Source organism: Lithobates pipiens, unplaced genomic scaffold (genome assembly GCF_037356315.1).
Source record: "Lithobates pipiens isolate NorthernLeopardFrog02 unplaced genomic scaffold, aLitPip1_a1.2 Scaffold_3, whole genome shotgun sequence".
In the NCBI taxonomy this organism is placed as follows: Eukaryota; Metazoa; Chordata; class Amphibia; order Anura; family Ranidae; genus Lithobates; species Lithobates pipiens.
This window is the reverse complement of record NW_027507790.1, coordinates 120,730,731-120,749,881: the sequence shown is the minus strand read 5'-3', so window position 1 is coordinate 120,749,881 and position 19,151 is coordinate 120,730,731.

Genomic DNA, 19,151 nt, shown 5'->3' with positions numbered 1-19,151 from the left:
GTCATCCCCAATTAAAGCCTATATGAGAGTCCCAGATAGGATAAGGGTCTGGGATAGTTGAAGGGAATATCAATCCACTTTGTTTAGAAACAGAACAAAGCAGCTGAGAAGTGTCATTTAATAGCAATTTAAACTGCATTGTAAATCGTTTTGTAAGTCAGTTTCTCTGAAGAAGGTAGTATACATCATAAAGACGTACCACTTCCTAGGCAGTTTAAAGTGGACAAAAAGGCTTGTTGTTAAATAACCCAATGCAATCAGTTCAGTAATGTAAGTGCATTGGTATGTCTAATATTTTTGAAAGCTTTGTTTATGTATCCTTTCTTTTCAGAATACTTTATTAATCCCAAAGGGAAATTACTATGACACAGTTACATTCAATAAGACAACACAAGATCACAATAATGAATGAAACAAGACACAGTGACACAATTGTGGCCACAATGCCTCTCTGATCATCCTGGTAGTTCCTCAAGTGGGTGTGTCTGCTCCTGTTCAGCCTCCTTGTTTATGATAAAATACAAGGCCTCTAGATGGAGCCAGGCCAGGCAGGAAGGTGGAGGGACTAGATGGTGCTGTGCTGTGTTACTTACACAGACAACAACAATGATACCAGGAAGTGCCTGTGAGCAGCCATATTCAGCTGCACAGGCACACCGTTGTGGGTGAATCAGAGGAGGATTGCTAAATGTCTACTTTAAGAACATCTCCCAGGCATGCAGTTTAAGGGAGGATGGGGTCATCAACAAGGATGAATACAAATACATAGCGATTTGTTTTCCAAAAATACCTTTAATTTATACCCTACCAAAAAGCCATAAAGACCTTAATAATCCCCTGGGAAGACCAGTAGTATCAGGGATAGGAAGTATAACAATCAGGATATCAGAGTATATTGATATATGCATACAGCCATATGTCACAAAGCCCCCTTCATACATAAAGTGCACAGGTCATATTTTAAGATAATTAAAGATAGTATGGCAGGAAGGTGATTTTCTCATTACTAATGTTGTGAAATCCTTATGTACTATAATAGCGCATAAAAAGGATTGGAAGCATTGGGATATTATTTAAAGCTGGACCAAGAAGTAGATGAAAAGAAGAAAGAGGTTTTTGTTTGGCGTCACTATATTGATAACTGCATTGCCATACGGAGAGGGTCGGAGGACTCCTTAAATTTCTTTTGAATCAGTTAAATAATCAAGAATGGAATTTGGAGTTTAGCAATGTGTATATGAGAAAAAATAGAACCGCTCTACCCATATGATTCTAAGCTAGAATCAAAAAATCACATATATGAACCACCAATTAATCAAATAATGTATGAGGATTCTATATATAACGTGACAAAAAGTGAGAAATACAATAAAAATCTAAAATAAATGTGCATCCACAATTAAACTAAATAACCAAAATCAACATTATTGTGTCCATAAAACATGAATCAAGAAAATGCGTATCAATAGACACACATATAAAGTCCATAAGTGCACAAAACTAAAATGATCAAAAATCTAAACTTTGTGAGCAAATGAATATGCACCAGTGCACTGTGAAGTAAAAGTCCATATAATTGTGAAAAAAGCCATCCTCACACTCTAAAAACAGCAAACTGTGTTTGATTCCACCACCAGAACAGCAGGAATAAACTCTTACTGGTTTACCATGATCCCCTATAACAGAGGATCAAGGAAGGCATGTAATGGGTTACAGCCTACTCCAAGAAACAGCAGGCATAATACCAAGCTTTAAACAGCCACCTCACGAGCAATCAGGTTAAAAGAAGTAATACACTTACAAAGTTGCAGTAATCAAAGAAGCCTAAAGTCTGATGCGCCAGCTGGAGCACAGACAGACAGCCCGTCCTTCTGGGTAAACAAATGGAGCACAAGGTGACATTGCTCTGCTCTACGCGTTTCGAAACAACTTACGCCATCCAGGGGCCATTACCAGGAATGGCGGCGGCAGCACCTGGTAGTCGCTCTGAATGTCAGTAAGTGCCCTAATATTAAAATCCGGCAGCTGCAGTATTTGTAGCTGCTGACTTTTATTTTTTCATCCAGGCTGGACCTTCTCTTTAAGTTGTATCTTGGATTTTAAGCCCCCTATACAGCTGGGCTCCAAAAAAAAGTATTACACATGTGGTATACCCATATTCAAGAGAAGTATCAGAATGTGTTTGAGTTTAATTATAAGTATGCCCATGCTGTGAGTTAGAAATATCTTATTAATTTTCAACTTTGTGTTAAAAAAAATCCTTTTTTTCTTTCTGCATTTTATAAAAATGTATGACAAAAATCTTCAAAAGACTCATGACTCTTAAAAAACACCTTTTAGTCTCTGTTTTTTAAAATGTGGGTGTTTCTACTGTCCTGATTCTTTAGGACCTCCGAAAACTCAATAGTAGAAAATTAGGTACACAATTTATGCCCTTTGAAAGTCTGAGGTTCACCTTAGACTCCCTGTGGTTAAGCTACAAAGATGTCTCACATATCTGTTATCCCTATATTATATAGGAGAAGTAGCAGAACATGTTTTGGGGTGTAATTCTAAGTATTTATTTATATCTAATTAACCACTTGCCAACTGCCCATAGTACTTTTACATGATCGCAATGTCAACAAAGCTGTTATAAATGAATTAATTCATAACAGCTGTGTTTCCCATGCTTTGACTGGCCCACAGCTATCACATGGTACCTAGGACAATCACATCACCCTGTACTATGTGATTAACTGTAGACAATCACAGATAGAAGCTCTCCCGTCCTGGGTGCATGCCATATGATGTGCTCCCAGGATTGCGCCTATACTGGATACAGCAGATGAAGGATCAGTGTCTGGGCCACTGCTGATGCCATGTGATTGCTGTGACCAATCAATGCAGATTACATGACAATTTTGAACAATGGATGTCTGCCATTCATACTATTCATTGTGTACTATTGTGTTGATCTCTGTGATTGGTTACAGTGATCACATGGTACAGACAGGGCCAATCACAGTCCATCTGAACCATGTGATTAGCTGTGGTCAATCACAGATAATCACAATATTACACACCACATGAATGGATTTAATTCAGAAAAAAATGGTTGCTTATAACAGTGATTATCACTGTTATATGCAATCATAGTGTGTAAAAAAAAATTCAGATCTCCTTCACAGAGTAGTACATTGTTACTATGTTAACACTATATACATCCTATAATAAGGCTTACCTGTAGGTACTATGAATGTATTATAAACCTGCATGGTTTAGGAGAGATTTACACTTCATACAGCCGGTGTTACTCAATCACCACCACACCAGTTATGTGATGACGCTGTGCTGCACTGGTGACAGTATTTAAAAAAAAACAGTATGTGCAAAAACTTTTTTTTCAATTTCTTAATTTTCACAAAAATTGGGACAAAAAAATTACAACTTCAAAAAACTTGCCATGCTTGTTACTATACACCTTGGACTGTTTATTTCCCCCAAAAAATTGTTATTTGGGGGGTATTTTAAATCATTCAGTCAGTATATTAGGACTGATCGATTTTCAGATATGTATACCATAGGCGTGGACTCTATAACTTTTCTACAGATTAAATAATATACACTGTTATTTTCAGTAAAGAAATGAAATACCACCAAAAGAAATGTGTCTTAAAAAAAATATCTAAAATTCATTTGGGTACAGTGTTGGGTGAGTAATTGTCAGTCAAACTATTACAGTGGTGAAAACGTAGAAATGGCCTAGACAAGAAAGGGGTTTGACATGCCGTTTGTCAAGTGGTTTTGATTTGAATTTATTTACACATTTGCATAGTTGTTGACATTACAATGTTTGATTATCTGGCTAGTAAAATGCTTGTTTTTCTTCAAGTAGAGAGAAGGAATTACTTTCCTAACTGCAAGAACAGCCTGTGCTGATCGGCAGATCTCCCAGAATGGGCTCTAAAACATAACTGTTCCTGTCAGCTCAATGTCAACCATATCTCTTTTCTTACAAAAGAAGAGCATTTACTCTGTGCTGTTACAGTCAAGAGCATGCTGTATTAAATAGATTAGTGTTTCGGAGTCCATTAATGTTTTGTATCCCACAGTTTGTGCTTGGGGTGAGTGCCAGCCATATAAAAGTGTCAGGACTTGTTAGGTTTACAACAGGAAATCAAATAAATTAGGGCATAATAAACATATTTTAATTATGCTTCATGAATGTAATTTTGCCCGACTATAGGAATTTTAAAGTGTAACCAATTTTGAGCAATTATTGGTATATGACGCCTCCCTGACTTTATTTTAAATGGTTCTATCACAGTCACAGTCCATAGATTGTCCTGGTTAATTGAAAGTTTGACTGTTTTGACTTTTTTTTTTTTTGGTGGGGGGGGGGCAAACAGGCTATTGCAGTAAACATGTAGGTACATTTGCTAAGTGGAAGAGTGGGTTTGATAACAAAGTTGGCAGTGCCTCCACCCAGGAGGACAGAGGCTCTGTGAGCAGAGGGAATTCTTTTCCTCAGAAATTAACCAGTAATTTAATCAAAGTAATTGAGAGCAGAGTTTCTACTACAACCAGCATATAACATTAACCATAGTATACAGTTTCACACCAGTATGAAAATATTTCAATCATTATAAAAAAAACATTAATAATAGTACAGACATCCAGTGTACAAATTAGTATTATCAGCAATGAGCCCAACTGGAGTTGAGGTGGAATTGATCACATGTACCGGGGTATATATATATATATATATATATATATATATATATATATAATTATTAATAATGATATCTCCAGATGAATGTTGCAGCAAAGTTCAGTTGCAGGGGCCCCTGAGCATGATCACAATGCAGGGTCCATCTTGTTGGCGATCTGAAGACAAGCACCCTGGAAAGCAGCTTTTCACCAGCAGAAACTCTTATATACAGTAAAATAAGTATTCGATCCCCTGTCAACCAACAATAATTATGGCTCCCACAGACTGGCTACAGTAGGTTGCTCATGTGGTACACAGATTAGTCCTGTCCATTTAAGAAGGTGCCCCTAGCGACAACTCATTATGTGTATAAAATACACCTGTCCACAGAATCTCTTTCTTCTGTTCAAAAGTCACTCTCATGGGCAAGACCAAAGAGCTGTCAAAGGACGTCAAGGTCTCAGTTCACCACTCTTCTTCTTCACAAAGAATAAACCAGCACCAGCAGGGGATGAGGATTTGGGGATGAAACCTCCAGAAAGTGTGTCTGCAACATACTCCTCCATGGCCTGATCCTCCAAGACCAACAAAGGGTAAACCTGGGGGTATGGCACCAAGTTGAGGCAAACTACCAGCTTGACCTTTGTCAAAGACATCGCTAAAATTGCGGTACTCCTCCGGCAGAGAGGAGAGTGGAAAGGTGCACAGGACCTTGGCTACCATCTGGAAGCATGTCTTAATGCATTGCAGTGACCGAGAGAGAACCTCAGCATGGAGCCAATCAAAAGAGGGGTTGTGCCTCTGTAACCAAGGATAACCAATAACCAGCAGAAACTTAGGTGCGGAAATAACTTGAAATTGGATTATCTCATGGTGAAGAACCCCTAAGGCCATGGACAACAGAACCGTCTCATGAGTCACATGGGCAGGCTGTAAGGGCCAAGGTCTCAATTGTTTCATTATTAAGAATGCCTATCTGATTCTATTGATTGGGGAGTTATTTGACCGCCTCAAGGGGGCAATGGTTTTCACGAAGCTTGATTTGAAAGGGGCATAAGTGAGGATTAAGGAGGGTGACAAGTTGAAAACTGCGTTTAATACCAGAACAGGCCATTATGAGTACCTTGTAATGCCTTTTGGCCTTTGTAATGCCCTGGCAGTTTTCCAGGAATTCATTAATGATGTCCTCCGAGATTTGTTACAGTTATGTGTGGTGGTTTATCTCGATGATATCCTCATATTTTCCAAGTCCCTGGAGAGTCACCACACAGACGTCTCTCGTGTACTTCAGAAACTAAGAGAGAACAATCTCTATTGGGTTACGTCATTTCCACTGCTGGTTTTTCGATGGACCCAGAGAAACTTTCAGTAGTCCTACAGTCAGTGGAGGCTCGTCCATAGGGGCGCCCGGGCGCTGCCCCCCTCCCATGTAGTAAAAAAAAAATGTTTTTTTAATTTCCCTCCCTATGTGCACTGGCGCCGGGCGCAGTGCAATATAGTAAGCGCCATGTCTATGCAATCACAAGATTGCAGAAAAGGCGCTTCATTTGCCCAAAAAAAGAGCACTCTGTGGAGCAGCCGATTGCGCCACAGCTTCCGGCGCGATCGACTGGCCGAGCAAGTGCATAGACTTGCACTTGAGTGAGTGGTGGGCGGTGCTTCCGACGTCACTCAAGGAAGTGACTTGGCACGGCACTTCTCTCTTCTGCCCGCCTGAGAGGATCAGGTAAGGAGCTGCCGCATGGCAGCTTACAAATTATTTTCATTTATTCAGCCCAGCCGCCGGTACCCCCTCCACATATCGACAGGGTTACTATGGTTGTCGCACTCGGCAGCATACCCCAACCCCCCCACCCTCTGCTAAACAAGATTTAAAGAAAAACTGTTATCGGTGGCCTGCAGCATACACCCCCCCAAAGAAGCTTTAAAAAATAAAAAAGGGTTATTAATAATAACCCTTTTTTAAAAAAAAAATCTTGTCGGGGGGGGGGAGTATGCTGCCGACCACCGATAATAACCCTTATTTTAAAAATCTTCTTTAGCGGGGCGGGGTGGGGGGTTAATGCTGCCGACCACCGATATTAACCATTTTTTAAAATCTTGTTGGGGGGGCAGGTATGGGGGTTAATGCTGCCGACCACCGATAATAACTCTTTTTTTTTAAATCTTGTTTAGGGGGGGTATGCTGCCAACCGCCGATAATAACTTATTATCGGTGTTTGGCAGAATACCCCCCCAAACAAGATTTTAAAAAAGGGTTATTATCGGTGGTCGGCAGCATTAACCCCCATACCTGCCCCCCCTAAACAAGATTTACAGGTTGTAGATATGTGCGATTTGCATGTTGTAGATATGTGCGATTTAAAGGTTGTAGATATTTGCGATTTGCATGTTGTAGATATGTGCAATTGACAGGTTGAAGATATGTGCAATTTACAGAATGCGATTTACAGAATGCAGATATGTGCTATTCACAGGTTGTAGATATATGCGATTTGCAGGTTGTAGATATGTGCGATTTATAGGTTGTAGATATGTGCAATTTACAGGTTGTAGATATGTGCGATTTGCATGTTGTAGATATGTGCAATTTACAGGTTGTAGATATGTGCAATTTGCAAGTTGTAGATATGTGCAATTTACAGGTTGTAGATATGTGCGATTTGCATGTTGTAGATATGTGCAATTTACAGGTTGTAGATATGTGCGATTTACAGAATGCGATTTACAGAATGCGATTTACAGAATGCAGATATGTGCTATTTACAGGTTGTAGATATGTGCAATTTACAAGCTGTAGATATGTGCGATTTACAGAATGCAGATATGTGTGATTTACAGAATGCGATTTACAGAATGCAGATATGTGCTATTCACAGGTTGTAGATATATGCGATTTGCAGGTTGTAGATATGTGCGATTTATAGGTTGTAGATATGTGCAATTTACAGGTTGTAGATATGTGCGATTTGCATGTTGTAGATATGTGCAATTTACAGGTTGTAGATATGTGCGATTTGCATGTTGTAGATATGTGCAATTTACAGGTTGTAGATATGTGCGATTTACAGAATGCGATTTACAGAATGCAGATATGTGCTATTTACAGGTTGTAGATATGTGCAATTTACAAGCTGTAGATATGTGCGATTTACAGAATGCAGATATGTGCGATTTACAGAATGCGATTTACAGAATGCAGATATGTGCTATTTACAGGTTGTATATATGTGCAATTTACAGGTTGTAGATATGTGCGATTTGCATGTTGTAGATATGTGCAATTTACAGGTTGTAGATATGTGCAATTTACAGAATGCGATTTACAGAATGCAGATATGTGCTATTTACAGGTTGTAGATATGTGCAATTTACAGGTTGTAGATATGTGCGATTTACAGAATGCAGATATGTGCGATTTACAGAATGTGATTTACAGAATGCAGATATGTGCTATTTACAGGTTGTATATATGTGCAATTTACAGGTTGTAGATATGTGCGATTTGCATGTTGTAGATATGTGCAATTTACAGGTTGTAGATATGTGCAATTTACAGAATGCAGATGTGTGATTTACAGAATGCAGATATGTGCAATTTATAGAATGCGATTTACAGAATGCAGATATGTGCAATTTACATGTTGCAGAATGCACATATGGGCAATTTACAGGTTGCAGAATGCAGATATGTGCTATTTACAGGTTGCAAAATGCAGATATGGGCTATTTAAGCCCCGTACACACTATCAGATTGTCTGCTGAGTTTTTCCTTCAGATTTACCAAAACCATGTAGTAGAAGGGCCTGCCTGATTGCATACACATTGAAACTCCTAAGGTTTGACCTCATATTATATGGTTTTGGTAAATCTGAAGGAAAAACTCAGCAGACAATCTGATAGTGTGTACGGGGCTTTACAGGTTGCAGATATGTGCGATTTACAGAATGCGATTTACAGAATGCAGATATGTGCGATTTACAGAATGCAGATGTGTGATTTACAGAATGCAGATATGTGTGATTTACAGAATATGATTTACAGAATGCAGATATGGGCAATTTACAGGTTGCAGAATGCAGATATGTGTAATTTACAGAATGCAGATATGTGTGATTTACAGGTTGCAGAAGGCAGATATGTGTGATTTACAGGTTGCAGAATGCAAATATGTGCGATTTACAGGTTGCAGAAAAGGTGCCTGATGTGGTTATACACAAGATAGGCATGATTCATCTGCTTTAGTAGAGCCCTGTGTATAATGTGCAGCCTGGTATATGATGTTGATTCGATAAGGGGTGTGGCTTGCAAGAAGTGGGGGGGGGATCTGAGGGGCGTGGTCTTGCACCCCCATACTAAAACTTCACCAGCCACCACTGCCTACAGTGGCCCCGACCCTTGGGTTTACGTCCTCTTCAGCGTTTCCTGGGCTTTGCCAACTATTATTGGAAGTTTATTTGTAACTTCTCATCTCTGGTCAAGCCCCTGACTGATATGACCAAAAAGGACGGTAACCCACAGAGTTAGTCTCCGGAGTCCGTTAAGGCCTTAGGGAGTCTCAAGGCTGCCTTTGTTTCTGCTCCTGTGTTGGCACATCCTGATCCTACATTACCTTTTATCCTTGAAGTTGACACCCTTCTGTCTCAACATCCTACCTCTGAGAGTGCTTTACATCCTTGTGCCTACTTTTCCAAGAAATTGACATTTTTTCATTTTCATTGTGTGTAATTATGAGATTGGTGACAGAGAGCTGTTGGCGATCATTTTAGCCCTGAAAGAATGGAGACATCTCCTTGAAGGTACCACTGTGCCAGTTCTCATTCCTACTGACCATAAGAATCTCACATTCTTGTCTAAAGCTAAATGCCTCTCTCCCAGAAGGGCGCAATGGGCTATTTTCTTGTCTAGTTTCAATTACATCGTCTCATTCTTACCCAGTACTAAGAATGTAAGGGCTGGTGCCTTGTCATGACAATTTTCCTCCACTTACAAGTTGGAATTGGAGTCGGTTCCGCTTCCTGTGATTCCTCCTCTTCGTATTCTGGTTATGGTTCGCACTAGTCTCACTTCTCCTTTGGGTGACAAAATTCTTGCTGCTAAGGTCCATGCTCCTCCTGAGAAACCTTGTGAACGCTGCTTAGTCCCAGAGAGTCTACATACTGCCGTTCTCCAGACTTACCATTCTCCCAAGGCTGCTGGCCACCCTGGGAAGAATCAACTCTTTTGGGTAATTTCCAAACAATTCTGGTGATCTAGTCTACATGTTCATGTAACCGCCTTCGTAGCTGCCTGTTCTGTGTGTGCTCAGAGTAAGACTCCATGACATCTTCCAGTGGGCCTCCTACAGCCCTTACCCAATGGAGAGAGACCCTGGACCCACCAACTATGGATTTCATTGTGGAGTTACCCAACTCCCAGGGCAACACAGTTATCCTTATGGTGGTTGACCAGTTCTCAAAATGTCTCATTGTATTCCACTTCTTGCCCACTTCTAAAGAAATGGCTTCCATTTTTGCTCAGGAGATCTTTCACTTACATGGGCTACCAATGTAGCACCCACAGTCTAATGGGGCCGCAGAATGAGCCAGTCAGTCCTTGGAGCAATTCCTACATTGCTATATTTCTGACCATCATAACAACTGGTCGGACCTATTACCTTGAGTAGAGTTTATATATCACCCCAATATTATATATCACCCCAAAGTTCGCAACCATGTATGAGGAAAATTCCACCCCCCCCCCCCTTTCGTTCAGAGCTATGCTACTGCAGTGGAAGGAACTCCATATCTCCCTCCTAGGGCGTAACACCTCAATTAAGATTGCCACCCTCCAAAAACTTTTATACTGCTACACGCTGACCTGATCCAATATATTTGACTCATAAAATACATAGGACGTCGCAGAATTTATTCTATTTTGTGAATCGGTCAAGATCCTCGGTCTTGCAAACTGTTGCCATTTACTGAACTTAAGGACAAATTTGATCTGCCCCGCCAGGTGTTTTTTATGGGTATCTGCAAATTTTCCACTATGCCCTAACTATAGCCTCAACCCTCCATCCCTCTTTGAAAACTTGATTCTAGCAGGCTCTGCCCAGAATGGTTTAATTTCCAATTTATACTGGATACTGAATGCCTACTCCATAGCTTTGCAGGGCAAACACGCTTACATGCTCCGTTGGGAGAGGGCACTTGGTGAGGAAATCCCTATAGAGACATGGCAGGGGATTTGGCCCTAAGAAGCTAAATCTTTTTTTACACGCTGTACAAGGAAAACGCTTATAAAATCCTCGCTCTGACCGCTGCTGGCATTGTCATGGAGACAAAGGTACCCTCCTTCATATCTATTGGAGCTGCCCACTGATCAATCCTTTTTGGAACTCGGTTAAACAGCTTCTGACTCGCCTCTTCGAGGTACCTGTCCCCATGACAATCTGTCATCCTTAGGGCAAGCCCTAGTGATGAACAATGCTTTTTCCAGCATGATGGAGCACCTTGCTATAAGGCAAAAGTGATAACTAAGTGGCATGGGGAACAAAACATTGAAATTTTGGGTCCAAGGAAACTCCCTTGACCACAAATTCTGACAAACTCCAAGCATTGATTATGAAAGAATGGACTGCCATCAGTCAGGATCTGGCCCAGAAATTGATTGACAGCATGATATGGCGAATTGCAGAGGTCTTGAAAAAGAGTCAGCTCTGCAAATATTGACTCTGCATAAACTTAATGTGTATGTCAATAAAAGCATTTCACACTTATAAAATGCTTGCAATTATACTTCAGTATACCATAGTTATACCATAGTCCATAGTCTGACAAAAATATCTAAAAACACTGAAGTAGCAGACTGTGTGGAAATTAATATTTGTGTCATTCTCAAAACTTTTGGCCAAGACTGTAGGCCAAAGAATACTACATGATATATTATGGTGACTAATGTTTTTAGACAGTTGACTTTTTGCCGAATTTTGCCGATTTTGTAAAATTTTATGTATTTCAACATTCTACTAGAACATACACAGTTCGACAATCATTTTACAATCATCTGCTAATATTATATTCACCCACGAAGAATGAATTTAACCACTTGCTTACTGGGCACTTAAACCCCCCTCATGCCCAGACCAATTTTCAGCTTTCAGTGCTCTCACATTTTGAATGACAATTACTCAGTCATGCAACACTGTAACCAAATGATTTTTTTGTCCTTTTCTTCATACCAATAGAGCTTTCTTTTGGTGGTATTTGATCACCTCTCGGTTTTTTATTTTCTGTGCTATAAATGAAAAAAGACCGAAAATTTTGAAAAAAAATGAATTTTTCTTCGTTTCTGTGATAAAATTTTGCAAATTAGCAATTTTTCTTCATAAATTATGGCCACAATTTATACTACTACACATCTTTGGTAAAATTAACCCAAATTATTGCATATTATATGATCTGTGTGAAATGTATAGAGTCTACAAGCTATGGTGCAAATCATAAAGATGAGTATAAGTGTATAACGATACCACATGTGTGAGACTTTTACACAGCCTGACCACATACAGAGGCCTAATTTTGAAGTAGCACCTTCAGGCATTCTAGGAGCATAAATTACACATTTCATTTCTCAACCACCTATTACAGTTTTGAAGGCCCTGGAACACCAGGTCAATGGAAACGTCCAGAAAATGACCCCATTTTGGAAAGCTAACACCCCAACGTATAATCTATGAGGCATAATGAGTCTTTTCAATGGTTCATTTTTTTTCAGAAGTTTTTGGAAAATGTGGAAAAAAATGAAAACGCATTTTTTTTTACACAAAGTTGTCAGTTTATAAGATATTTCCAACACATAGCATTTACATAGCAAAAATGGCACCCCAAAATACATTCTCCTACTCCTCCTGAGTATAACGATACCACATGTGTGAGACTTTTACACAGCCTGACCACATACAGAGGCCTAATTTTGAAGTAGCACCTTCAGGCATTCTAGGAGCATAAATTACACATTTCATTTCTCAACCACCTATTACAGTTTTGAAGGCCCTGGAACACCAGGGCAATGGAAACGTCCAGAAAATTACCACATTTTGGAAAGCTAACACCCCAACGTATAATCTATGAGGCATAATGAGTCTTTTCAATGGATCATTTTTTTCCAGAAGTTTTTGGGAAATGTGGAAAAAAATGAAAACGCATTTTTTTTTACACAAAGTTGTCCGTTTATAAGATATTTCCAACGCATATCATTTACATAGCAAAAATAACACCCCAAAATACATTCTACTACTCCTCCTGAGTATGGCAATACCACATGTGTGAGACGTTTACACAGCCTGGCCACATACAGAGGCGCAACATGCAAGGAACACCGTCGGCGTTCCAGGGACACATAGCCTGCACATACCAAGAATTACACCCCCAAATACATTATGCTGAGCTAAGGGTAAAGAAAAGATTACCTGTGGTTTTAGAAGTGCAGTTGTCCACAGGAGGATATCACTGGTCCAGGCAGCAGGCAGGGACTTGGTCAGCAACAGCGAACACAATTTTTCAGGCAGCAGGCAGGGATACTGTCCATATACAGTCCAGGGTCAGTGCAAAGATATTGTCAGCAGTGCCAAAAATATTGGTCCTGGTAGTAGGCAGGTCCTTGTGGTGTGGTCAGTGCGGCATGACAGCAGTAAGTCCTACAGGCAGCAGACAGAAGTAAAGCCTCGTTCAGGACAGAATGGGGATAGGGGTAGAGGCTTCTCCCTCCCAAATCTCTTTGAAGCCTCCGAGTCTCCAGACCCTAATCTAGGAATAAGAAAACAAAGAAAATAGTTTTCTTCATCCAGAAAAACGATACTGGAGCCCCTCACATATGTGAGACAGCGTGTTGAATCCCACTAGTCCAGTTGCAGAATACAAGATCAGTCCAAGAGGCAGGCAAATATCATGGTCAAACAGTCCAAGGTCAGTTCCAGATCAGGCAGAGGTATGTACAGAATCGTTAGGCAGAAGCATGGTCAAATAACAGTCCAGGGTCAGTTCCAGATCAGGCAGAGGTATGTACAGAATTGTTAGGCAGAAGCATGGTCGAATAACAGTCCAGGGTCAGTTCCAGATCAGGCAGCGGTATGTACAGAATCGGCAGGCATAAGAGTGGTCAAATAACAAGCCAGGGTCAGTTACAGAGCAGGCAGTGGCATAAGGGGTGTGAAGGTGTATGAAGGCAGGAACTGAGGATTATGTTTACCATACTTCACTAAAAATGTATTGAAGTATGGTAACGCCGAAAACAGTCGCCTATGCAGAGGCCTGGTTGGGAAGGACATTGTGCACAATAATAAGATGAGTCTCTTCTGACTCCTGCTCTGGTACACACCTTACATCTTTTTTGACGTCTTTGGCCTGTTGGTTTGGGAGGGATTTTATCGGGAAAGTGGCGCTCGGAGAGCCGACTAATAACATCTGATCGGATATTTTCTGGTGGGCCGTTTGGGAAAATAAGGGCAGTGAAAACTTCCTCCTGATAGCCAAAGAAACGTTTGGGGTTTTGGGTGGAGTTACGGTAAATGACATAGGAATTGTAAATGGGCAATTGAAAAAAATAAATTGCTACTTTTTTGTACCAATGGTATGTCCGTCTTGTGGCAAAATATGGTTCCATCATTTGGTCGTTGAAGTCGACTCCCCCCATGAACAAATTATATTCATAAATGCATTTTGTTTTTTTTACGGGGCCATTCCTTCTGGGGATTTCCACGAACGTATCATTGTGGATAGAAGACAACATATACACATCCCTTCTGTCCCTCCACTTCACTGCCAGAACCTCCTTGTTTCTCAGACTTGCGGTTTCTCCTTTTCGCAGCTTCTTATTCACAAGACTTTGAGGAAAGCCCTTCCGATTCCTTTTTACGGTGCCACATGCTGGCGTCTTCTTCCGGTAAAGGTTGTGGAACAGGGGCAGAGATGTGTAGAAGTTATCTACATACAGGTGGTAGCCTTTATCCAATAGGGGGTATATGAGGTCCCAAACAACTTTTCCGCTGGATCCCAAGTAGTCCGGACAATTACAGGGCTGCAGCTGGGTGTCCTTCCCTTCGTACACTATGAATGAATATGTGTACCCTGTGGCTCGGTCGCATAATTTGTAGATCTTTACCCCATAGCGGGCCCTTTTGCTGGGCATAAATTGCTTCATTTTAAGCCTACCACTAAATTTAATAAGGGACTCATCTACACATATGTGTTGGTCCGGGGTAAACAATTTGGGGAATGTTTGTGAAAAATAATTAAGTATTGGAAGAATTTTGTAAAGCCTGTCGTAATTTGGGTCATTTCGTGGAAGGCACTGGGTATTGTCGCTGAAATGTAAGAACCTCAGGATCATCTGATACCTGGTTCTGGGCATTACCGCGGAGAAGAGCAGTGTATGGTGGAGGGGGTGGGTTGACCAATAGGTACGCAATTGATTTTTTTTGTTGAGTCCCATGTTAAATGTGAGGCCTAAAAAAACCTTGAACTCCTCCACCGTTAGGTCTCTCCATTCGTATGGACGGGCATAATAAGATGTCGGATTTTTCAAAATAAATTGTTGTGCATACAGGTTGCACTGGGCCACAATTGACGACAACATATACTCCGTAAAAATTAAATTCAAAAAATCCATTGGGGTAAAATTCTCCGTGTCCACCTGGACTCCGGGCTGAGCAGTGAAAGGGGGAACATTGGCCTCTCCTGAATTAGGAGGAAGCCACAAGGGGTTCTGAAGGGCATAGGGAAGGCCGGCATGGCTCCTAACACTTTGGGGCTGAGATGACACCCCACTGGTACTTGGCCTTTCTTGCCGGGGGCACTGCGGTGGACGGCACTTCGGTGCTGGTGGACGGCACTGCCTCACTAGAACGCCTTCGTTTGATGGGCCGGATATCTTCCTCCTCGGATTCAGTCAGTGTTTCACTGCTGAGGACTGGCTCATAATTTATGTCGGCTTCAGAATCCGAATCTGAAAGAGAATCTGAAGAGGAGAGCTCCCCGTTGCTCTCGTCGGCCGTGGAAAGAATTTTGTACGCCTCCTCGGCAGAAAAGACTCGTTTAGACATGGTTGCTGGTGTTAAGCCTGCACTGATGGGCACTGATGAGGTGGCACTGATGTGCACTGATTGATGGCACAGATGTGCACTGATGAGGTGGCACAGATGTGTACTGTTGAAGCGGCACAGAGGTGGCACAGATGGGCACTGATGAGTCGGCACAGATGTGCACTGATGAGTCGGCACAGATGTGCACTGATGAGTCGGCACAGATGTGCACTGATTGTACAGATGTGCACTGTTTAGGTGGCACAGATGGGCGCTTTTAAGGTGGCACAGATGGGCGCTTTTGAGGTGTCACAGATGGGCGCTTTTGAGGTGGCACAGATGGGCACTGTTGAGGCGGCACAAATGGGTACTGATGGGTCGGCACAGATGTGCACTGATTTATTGCACAGATGTGCATATTTATTGCACAGATGTGCACTGATGAGGCGGCAGATGAGCACAGATGGGCACTGCTGAGGCGGCACAGATGGGCACTGCTGAGTCGGCACAGATGGGCACTGCTGAGGTGACACAGATGGGCACTGATGGGTCGGCACAGATGTGCACTGATTTATTGCACAAATGTGCAGATTTATTGCACAGATGTGCACTAATGAGGCAGCAGATGGGCACAGATGGGCACTGCTGAGGCGGCACATATGGGCACTGCTGAGGCGGCACAGATGGGCACTGAGGCAGCACAGATGGGCACTGCTGAGACGGCACAGATGGGCACTGCTGAGGTGGCACAGATGGTACAGATGGGCACCGATTGGTACAGATGGGCACCGATTGGCACTGGCGGGCACTGGCAGGCACTGGCGGTGCACAAATGGGCACTGGCGGGCACTGGCAGGCACTGGCGGGCACTGGCGGTGCACAGATGGGCATTGACATTGCACAGATGGTGCACAGATGGGCACAGGTGGGCACAGGTGGGCACAGGTGGGCACTGGCGGGGTAGAGATGGGCACTGGCGGGGTAGAGATGGGCACTGACAGGGTACAGATGGGCACTGGCGGGCATAGATGGCACAAAAAACACTTTTTTTCTCAACTCACAGAATCTCTCTCCTCACACGCTGTCTCTGTGTGAGGAGACAGATTCGGCAATGAGAGATGATCTCATTTGTTTACATTTGAGATCATCACCCATAGGAGGCGGTGATCGCTCTGTAAACGGCCGCTGTAATTGGCCGTTTACAGTGATCTGTGATTGGCTGTGTCCAGGGGACACGGCCAACACAGATTTTCCCCGATGCGTGCTCCCGGGAGCGCGCGGGGAGCCATTAAAGGGACAACGTCAATAGACGTAGTCCCGGCATTCGAGATCAGCGCTGTAGCCGTCATTTGACTATATCTCAAGTGGTTAATAACAGAAAATACCATTTTGCGCATGCTATATTCTCATCAGTGTTATTTGTACATTTTGTCAAAATGTTGCAATATTCACAGAGGGAATTGATTTTAACCACTTAACAACCGCCCATTGCCGATTAACGGCTTCAGGGCGGTTGTTTAACTCTGAGAGGCCGTTAATTAACGGCCTCCCAGAATTCTGCTCTCGCGCGCCCCCTGGGGCGCGCACTCGAGAGCATCCGTTACCCGCGGCCGTTTACCACGTGATCGCTCCGTCAAATGACGGAGTGATCACTTGTAAACAAACCGGCGTCATGTTATGACGCCGGTTCCTCCCTCCCCCTCTCTGTACCGATCGGTACAGCGGAGGGGGAAGAGATCGGTGTCAGCAGCGATGTGGGCTGCATCTGCAGTGCCCACATCGCTGCGCACCGAAAATTAACCCCTCGATTCCCTGCCAACACTCTGCAATACCCCCATTACTCTGCATTACTCTGCAATACCCCCATTACTCTGCATTACTCTGCAATACCCCCATTACTCTGCAATACCCCCATTACTCTGCATTACTCTGCAATACCCCCATTACTCTGCATTACTCTGCAATACCCCCATTACTCTGCAATACCCCCAATACTCTGCAATACCCTGCAACACTCTGCATTGCCCTGCAACACTCTGCATTGCCCTGCAACACTCTGCATTGCCCTGCAACATTCCGCAATGCCCTGCAACGCTCCGCAATACCCTGCAACGCTCCGCAACACCTTGCAACACTCCGCAATACCCTGCAACACTCTGCAATACCCTGCAACACTCCGCAATACCTTGCAACACTCCGCAATACCCTGCAACACTCCGCAACACCTTGCAACACTCCGCAATACCCTGCAACACTCCGCAACACCTTGCAACACTCTGCAATACCCTGCAACACTCTGCAATACCCTGCAACACTCTGCAACACCTTGCAATACCCTGCAACACCTTGCAATACCCTGCAACACCTTGCAATACCCTGCAACACCTTGCAATACCCTGCAACACTCTGCAATACCCTGCAACGCCCTGCAACACTCCGCAACGCCCTGCAACACTCCGCAACGCCCTGCAACACTCCGCAATGCCCTGCAACACTCCGCAACACCTTGCAACACTCTGCAATGCCCTGCAACACTCTGCAATACCCTGCAACACCCGCCAATACCCTGCAACACTCTGCAATGCTCTGCAACACCCGCCAATACCCTGCAACACTTTGCAATGCTCTGCAACACCCGCCAATACCCTGCAACACTCTGCAATGCTCTGCAACACCCGCCAATACCCTGCAATGCAATACTCTGCAACGCCATACTCTGAGATACCCAGCCATAGTCGGTGATACCCTGCAATACCCAGCCATAGACATCCCCCCCCCTCCCGCCGCCCTCCGGGGCTTCTATCGAATCGCTAATACGATCAAAGACAGAATCTTTTTTTTTTTTTTTTTTCAGGCTTCCCAGCTTAGAGGTGAGATGCAGGGTCTTATTGACCCCACATCTCACTGTAAAGAGGACCTGTCATGCCATATTCCTATTACAAGGGATGTTTACATTCCTTGTAATAGGAATAAAAGTGATCAAAAAAATTATTTTTGGGGAAAAAAATGTCAAACTAAAATAAATAAAGTAAAATGAACAATAAAAAAAATGTTTTTTTTAAAGCGCCCCTGTCCCCATGTGCTCGCATGCAGAAGCGAACGCATATGTAAGTCCCGCCCACATATGAAAACGGTGTTCAAACCACACATGTGAGGTATCGCTGCGAACGTTAGAGCGAGAGCAATAATTCTAGCCCTAGACCTCCTCTGTAACTCAAAACATATAACCAGTAAAAAAAAAATTAAATTGTCGCCTATGGGGATTTTTAAGTAGCGACGTTTGGCGCCATTCCACGAGCGTGTGCAATTTTGAAGAGTGACATATTAGGTATCTATTTACTCAGCGTAACTTCATCTTTCACATTATGGAAAAATTGGGCTAACTTTACTGTTTTT